General features: G+C 41.1%; 1 protein-coding gene across 2 annotated transcripts in view; it reads left to right on the forward strand.

Moving 5' to 3' along the window:
- Nucleotides 1-4232, forward strand: part of smap1 (small ArfGAP 1) — a 281586-nt gene extending 277354 nt beyond the window's left edge. Inside the window, exon 8 of one of the 2 annotated variants that reach the window (XM_061910969.1) lies at nucleotides 1-4232. This exon is cut by the window's left edge and continues 1518 nt beyond it. The gene's annotated coding sequence lies outside the window, so the exon portion shown is untranslated. The other variant, XM_061910968.1, reaches the window with a different exon arrangement.
- Nucleotides 4233-8551: the final 4319 nt, after the last annotated feature.

Genomic DNA, 8551 nt, shown 5'->3' on the forward strand with positions numbered 1-8551 from the left:
TCAACATATAGAGACCGTCAAAAATAAAAATATTAGACATATCGTCGATTCAGCAATATAATTTTATACATTTATGAAGTCGCTGGATGTCTTAAGGCGCTGATTAAAGCAAATTCCATTGATGTGTTTCAATGTCTGCGGGTATTTTTTTAATGACGTCCGTTTTTTCATAAAGAAAGCTGTATTAATAACTAATCACAAACTCGCAGTTAGTGCCAGCCTCTCCCATGATCACAACTTTCGTGCACTAAAAAAAGAAAAAAAATGTGTTTCCATTCTAGAAGCATAGCAGGACTGCTTCAAAAATGCCCAGAAAAATTGGTAGATGTCTGCTGCATGTTTGCACTACATGACCGAATGTCTCCGTGGTGAAAGCCGCAAAGTACACACATAAATCTCACTTAAATAAGGCGGTCTGCAGTGGTTATCCATTGTATACGCAAGTTTAGTTGATCAGCTTTGTTTGTGCTATCAAGTTTGCACGTGTTTAAATGCAGGCAAATGTTTAGTAGACCAGGCATACACTTGATTAATAAAACGTCTACGACATGTGGGATTCTTTGTTTGGGACCCCACAGTCTGCGGAATGATACAGAGCAAACGGTTGACTTTGACAGTTTGTCAGGCGCACTATTTTGCCGCACAATAACTAAAACAATGAATGAAGCAATTTGGCTCGACATGTTCATAGAAAACCAAACCATACAAAAATTGGGGCTGATGAAAACCGAGGTACCAATGTACTCTTTAGCTCAGTAAAGAGGGTCATTGCAAATATGATGATGTACTGGCTGCTCAGTTTAATATTACTTAGTGTAGAATAGTAAGTCAGTTGATATTTACAACAATTGTGCATTTTTCCCATCAGCAGACAAACTCTGCTGGTTGGCAGTGTACCTCACACATCTCACCTATTCCTGAATGCAGTTGGCTTTGTCAGCCTGGCAATGAAGAATGTGCTGACATCATACATAATATATCCGTCCTGGCTCCTCAGTACAATATGGCTAAGTGTGTACATTATGTTAGTAAAAATGTATATATCCTTCCTTTCCCTCCACCTTCACTACTGTGTTCTACGCAATGTTTCAGTACATATTTTATTGTTTATCCGTCATACTTTTACAGCTTATTTCTTTCTTTAAAAAAACCCAAAAACAACTGTTTTGAAATATGAAGCATCAGACTAGGGTCCTATAACAAAAAGTGTTGGAGGATGTGTTGTGTCTTGCAAGAAATGTTGACTCCACAAGTGTGTCTAAATGTATCAAGTCTTAAAATTTAAACTAAAACAATCCTTTGAGGACTCAGAGTTCTAAGATCCAGCTTAATGTTCATGACTTAGAATAAAATCAAAATGATTACATCGGTTAATTAATTTAAAAGTTAGGATATTGTATTTTAGCAGTTACAAAATATAGGCACCCGCGCCCCCCGCCACCCAAAAGGAATACGCGGTAGAAATGGATGGATGGATGAATTATACTCACATGTAATGCTCCTATTCATCTTCATTAGACTAACACATTTGTAAAAAAAAGAAAAAAACAAAAGCAGCACTCAGCCATCTAGAAATGTTTTTGTTTGAATATTTTACGGAAGTAAACCAAAAAGGCCAACTGTACACCTGGCTCAATCAAATGAACGCTGCAGGGTCCAAAACAAATGCAAAATAATAATTTTACAAATAGCAAAAACACTAAGCCCCCAATTGTTTCTGCTTTGCTATATTGGCTATCCATCTGTTCTGGCGCCCCCATGTGGCTTGGCTGACTTCTGTGAAGTTGCAGCATTTCTCGAATGCAGGTGTTTTTGTGGCTCGTATGTGTACTGTTTTTTGTAGCCGTTTTATTTTGCAGCTTTTTATCAGTCAGTCCGTCACACAAGAAACAACAACAACGACAACATGCTGCTTTTCTATAACAGTGTACTTTAAAATCCACTGTTTTTTCTTAGTGTTCTGCTGCCATCTCATTTCTCAGTAGTGACTCACCATGTTTCCATGCACTAAATTACGCTGATTTCTCAAATAGTTACTATTTTTGTGTGGAGTCCACACTTGGACTCTAATGCGACTATTGGTCTTATTTCCTTTTAGCACAGATAAATGTATAAATTTTCCGGTTGACCTTTGACTTCACACTAAGCGTCTCTGGCTTCTAACAAGTTAACATCCTAGCTCTGTTGTGATGTCCGCTGTAATATAGGCAAAGATGACAAATGTTACGTCTCTAATGGAGATGCTAATGTTGAATAGCAGACAACAATAAGAAACCATCTTGAATTGCGCTACAAACATGACGCTACTAACAGGAATGTATCGGAGCGGATGCAGGTCCGAAGTAAAGAAAGACCATCAACTCTTTCGAAGTAATTCATGGAGCGGGAATCATGAAATCAAAACTTTTGAATGTCTTGGAGTTCATTTATAATCCAGTAAAGGCTCTGTAAATTGATGGAAGAAGTTTTCAGTCCGAAGGAAAAGACAGTTTGTGCCTCGACTGATACTGTTCTGGATAAACCTGGTTGCTTTTTCTTTTGGATTATCTTACCAGTTGTGTGGACTACAGAGTTATTGTTGATCAGATGGCTTGCACAACTGCAGCGTGAAGAGGTTTGTGTGCGCTTTATTATTCACCTTTAATATACCTGCTACATTCTCTTTCATCTCATTCCTATTTTGTTTGGGAGTCCGAGTTAAGACGGCATTTTCCATTTCCTTAGCTAGCGTAATATAAAAATATCTGTTTTCCTTTTTTTCTACCATCGATGCACTTGAACATGTTCTGTTTTCTTTATTTGTGAAGCAAACTAACAGTCTCAATCATTACAATTGTTGCTATGTTTTTAAGATTAAGATTAAGATGAGTTTATTTCAAAGGGGACAATGCAATTTCATGACTGCACAAAAGCCAGAATTAGCCAGAAGGCTAGTTTTCATCTGTAGTCCCCTGGCCATGATGTGAAAAATTAAGTAAAATTAAAATTTCAAAGAAAAAGAACATAAAAAGAAAAAAAGCACACAATACATATACGATGTAAAACAATTTAACACAACATTTATCATAGTATCAAAACAGGCTCATCTTTTAGTGCTGGCAGCTGTAGGTGTTGATAAGCCAAATTTTCAATTTTTTTGTGAAGGCCTTCTATGTTGTCACCATTTTAACCTTCTCAGGTTTGGCATTCCACACAATTGCACTCCTTACTGACCAGGCCGACTTACTGAAAGTGCTTCTGCGTGGAGGAATACAACAGTCACCTCTGACAGAGCATTGAGTGACACGCTCACGGTTGTTTTTATTGAATAGTATTTGCTTCTGGGTTGTATCCCGTGTGTTTAGAGTGGTTCATGCGCGACACGAAAGGTCCTCTCGGGCACAAACACTGCCTCGAGAGATCTGGTTTCCAATCACATAATCCAGGTAAATTAGTCCAACTTTTCGCAAACTGAACAAGATTGGATTAAGGTGTTTCAATCTGAATTTTTATTTAGAACCAAACTATTTGAGAAATGACTAATTTAGTGCATGGACACGTACTGATTGCGTTGTTCCATTGTGTGTCGTACAAGAGAAGCACAATTAATAGGAACCAAATAAACCTGGACCACCAAGCAAACGATGGCCCTGTTTGAAAATTGAGGATTGATCCCATGATGTCTGCTTGAGTCTATGCTGTAAAAAACACACACACACACACACACACACACACACACACACACACACACACACACACACACACACACACACACGTCACTTTGACGCAGAGATAACGTCCACTGGCATCAGGGTCCTCTGCCACGCAATAAGTATTCACTTCATGACACAATAACACATAAAATGTCCTCCAGGTTTATTTACATTGATTTTGAGAGTTACTGGTGCCTAATAAAGATGTTTATGTGCATTAGTAATAAATAGACATGCTTTGTTTCATGGTCATTGTTGTCCAAAGTTGATTTGAAGTGTAAAAGTGTGTTATTGTACATTTGTTCTCAGCATTTAGCAGCACATCAACCACTATTAAAGGTGTTCAATCATACAGAAGACTCGTTATTCTTCATGTGTGCAGTGTTGTGCTGACAAAGGTGCTTTTACCTTCCGTCACTTCTTTGCATTACTCTCATGGTTGCCAAGTGTTTTGGTTAATATGTTTAATATGGGAGTGTGTATTAGAAAGGGCAACAGTGGAGGGTGCATGTGCATGTACGAGCCAGTCTGCTCCACAACAAGAGGATAGAGAAAAACAAGGAATTTATTGACCAAGTAAAGATCTTTGAGTAAAACTTAACCAAATATGGAGCTATCAGCTAATGTCATGCTTGCGAATATTGTCAAAAATGTGGCTAATTATAAACTGCTTGTTTGCAGGAAGTAAGAAGGAAGGCACATTTGTTTGATCAATATCTACTCCTTGGTTTGATTTCAATTTTTGGGACTTTTGCAGATTCCTAATACACAAAAACAGGTAACAGCAGGTAAGAAAATTTGGTTTTGCATACAAAATCCCCTTAAAGTTAAGCTTGTGAAACAGAAAGTTGAATGATGCGGACACGTGTGTTACTTGATACTTTCTAACATGCTTCTGTCTTGGAGACTTTGTTCCTTTATGCAGTGATGGGCAAGCTACTTGGAAAATGTAGTAAGCTAAGCTACAAGTTATTCTCTATTTAATGTCGCTAAGCAGGGGGGGCTACACTACAAGCTACCTCAAAAAGGTAGCTTGCCACATCAAAGCTACATTTATATATAGTCCCCAGTATGACATGCATTAATCTACAGACCCCATTTAACAGCATTTTTATTTATGGTGCCACATGTGTAATATCAATATTAACGTAACAGAGTGTACAAATGTACCCAATGAGGATTTATTACTATTAACTATCTGACATTTACCGGGGGACACCAACAACATACTTGCCAACATTGAGACCTCCGAATTCGGGAGGTGGGTGTGGGGGTGGTAGCAGGGGTGTATATTGTAGCATCCCGGAAGAGTTAGGGATTCTGGGTATTTGTTCTGTTGTGTTTATGTTGTGTTACGGTGTGAATGTTCTCCCGAAATGTGTTTGTCATTCTTGTTTGGTGTGGGTTCACAGTGTGACGCATATTTGTGACAGTGTTAAAGTTGTTTATATGGCCACCCTCAGTGTGACCTGTATGGCTGTAGATCAAGTATGCTTTGCAGTCACCTACGTGTGTCTGTAGAAGCCGCATACAACTTGTGGCTCGGCCAGCACGCTGTTTGTATGGAGAAAAAGCGGACACAACGACATTTGTAGAGAACGGCATCACGGCACGCCCTCACTATTGTTGTCTGGGTGAAAATTGGGAAATTGGGAGAAATTCAGGTGAAAGGTTGCCCTGGGAGGTTTTCGGGAGGGGCACTGAAATTCGGGAGTCTACCAGAAAAATCGGTACGGTTGGCAAGTATGCCCTACAACTACATCTGTGTGTCCCCACACCTCACTGTATGTATTTATTTTGTTTGCCTTTTCTTTATCCCACCCCTGTAATGTTATTCATTTTCTTTGCCTACAGTAAACAAAGAGAATCTATATCTTGACAAAAACCCCAATGACTTGTGTGTTGTTAAGGAACAGTTGGTAATGGTTATGTGCAGTAAAATTTTTCATGAACTAAACTCAAATTTAGAAACGTGTGTTTCTAAATTTGTGTTCTATGTTTGAGATAAAGAAAACAGTTAGGATTTTGGTTTACAGAGTAAACAATTAAAAACTAAGGTTTTGGGCATTGTTTTCTCTAAACGCATACAATTATCCAAATATACCCAAGGACAAGTATTATTGTGGTTTTCCTGCACGTCATTTTCATTACTTTGAGTGGTCAGCTTGAAGCGTCCTTCTATCTCTGACTCCCTTGTCATCATGTGACGTGAGTGTGTGTCTGTTAAGATTTTGCCTCCTGGTTTCAATGACGGGCTTCACGGTGGCAGAGGGGTTAGTGCGTCTGCCTCACAAAACAAATGTCCTGAGAAGTCCTGGGTTTAATCCCGGGTTCGGGATCTTTCTGTGTGGAGTTTGCATGTCCTCCCCGTGACTGCGTGGGTTCCCCCCGGATACTCCGGCTTCCTCCCACCTTCAAAGACATGCACCTGGGGATAGGTTGATTGGCAACACTAAATGGTCCGTAGTGTGTGAATGTGAGTGTGAATGTTGTCTGTCTATCTGTGTTGGCCCTGCTATGAGGTGGCGACTTGTCCAAGCCCCGCCCGATTGTAGCTGAGATAGGCACCAGCGCCCCCCGCAACCCCAAAGGGAATAAGCGGTAGGAAATGGATGGATGAATGGGTTTCAATGACCCACCTTATCCTGCCTCTGATTGGCCAGTCTGTAATGTTTCGCCCTATCTTTAGCCAATTCTGACTCATCGTACAAAACACCAACCAATCATCATGGATTTTCTCATTTATCCAGGTCATTGATGGGTTTTCAGTTCTCTGTGAAGCGCTTTGAGTGTCTAGAAAAGCGCTACATAAATCTAATCTATTATCTTTATTATTATTATTGTATTATCTTTGTATTTTTTTTTTCTTCGGCCTGGATTTGCTGTCCAGGACTTTGTTACCGATCTATACTTTCAAGAGTCACACCATGGTCATGGTATTAGTTGATAGATTCCCCAAGTCCTGTCGTGTCACTTTTCACATGTCTCCCAACTGCCTTCCAAGTAGCAGAGATGCTGTTTGAATAGGTGTTTTGACACTATGGCCTTCCAGACGACATTGTTTCGGATCGTGGTCCGCAGTTCACGTCAATAGTATGTAAGGCCTTCATGACAAAATTGGGGGTTGCAGTGAGCCTCACCTCTGGCTACAGTCCCTAGTCGAATGGACAAGTGGAGTGGACCAACCAGAAACTGGGCAGGTTCCTCTGCAGCTACTGCATGAACCAACAGGCGCAGTGGGCACAATTTCTCCCTTGGGCTGAGTATGCTCAAAATTCTTTTCACCACTCTTCTACGGGTCTGACTCTATTCCAGTGTGTCTTTGGCTACCAGCCTCCCTTGTGCCCCTGGGATCTAACAAAGACAGAGGTTCCTACAGTGGATGACTGGTTCCATCGTTCTGAGGAGGTATGTAATTCAGCTAATGTCCGACTCCAGCTCGCCATTCGCCGACAGACATCGGTGTTATTCCGATTTAACAACCTGGAGATCGGGTCTGGCTTTCCACCAAGAACCTCAACCTTCGCAAGCCCTTCCAGAAGCTGAGTCCACATTTTGTGTCTCCCTTCAAGGTCCTGCGGAGCGTCAACGAGGTGTCATACAGGCTGCAACTTCCTGCTCATGTCCGCATTTCGCACATGTTTTCTTGTCTCCTTCCTCATACCTGTGACTCCCGGTCCCCTGGCGGATGCTATCCCCCTCGATACTCCTACCACCTACCCTGCTGTCAGGACCCTCCTGGACTCAAGACATCAGGGGGGTAGGCTTCAGTATCTGATGGACTGGGAGGGATTCGGCCCTAAGGAATGCAGCTGGGTTCCAGCTCTCGATGTTCTGGTTCCAAACCTCATCCGAGACTTCCATCGGCGTTGCCCTGATCGTCCCGCTCCACGTCCTCGGGTTCGGCCTCCAGGCCGTGGTCATGTAAAGGGGTTACTGTCTCCACACCCAAACCCTCACTCCAGAGATCCTCATCTCCAGTCTATTAATTACACTCAGCTGTCTGCTCATCTGCTCATAGCCTTACAGCCAATCAGACTCCAACTCATTATCAAACATCTACATATATACCCTCCTCAGCCCGGCTGCCTCAGGCAGAATTTTTTTACTTTGAAAGACTTTAGCCTGACCACACAGTCCTGTCCGTTTGTAGCATTTAGCCTTAGTCTTTGTTAGTTGCTAAACTATTTTTTCCATTGACTATGTTTTTGCTTTCTCACTTGTACCTTTGCCTGAACTACAGTAAAACCTTTGAAACCTGCACCTGCATCCAAGAATGTCATTAGAGACTTCAATAAAATACAAGAAAAAACAACCTTCTATGCTTATTGGAGGACATTCAGATGTTGACTGTCCAGCTTTGCATAAGTAAACACACTGCAGGACTGCTTGTATCGGAGCAGAGATTTTAGATGCAAGCTGATATCATCTGATTTTTTTGCTGGTATTGGACCGATATCTGATATCAATATCAGAGTAGGAAACCCCAACAGTTTCATATTTACCACCTGAAATGCTGAAATCATATGTACACTATATACTGTATCAGTGTCCCCGCCATCAAATAAAATTGTAGTGTGTGAATGTGAGTGTGAATGTTGTCTCTCTGTGTTGGCCCTGTGATGAGGTGGCAACTTGTCCAGGGTGTACACCGCCTTCCACCTGGAATGCAGCTGGAATTGTCCCCAGTCCACCAGACAAGGGACAAGCGATGGAACATGGACGGATGTTTGCCTATGGAACTACGTTATAAGCAGGTTCTGCCCCTGGCTAGATTGTAATTTATGAAATATAAACATTTTTCACACCCTTTTATTTATGTGAAAATGTTCTTTAAATTTTTTTAGACGCAAATTTAA

Source organism: Nerophis ophidion, linkage group LG09 (genome assembly GCF_033978795.1).
Source record: "Nerophis ophidion isolate RoL-2023_Sa linkage group LG09, RoL_Noph_v1.0, whole genome shotgun sequence".
NCBI lineage: Eukaryota > Metazoa > Chordata > Actinopteri > Syngnathiformes > Syngnathidae > Nerophis > Nerophis ophidion.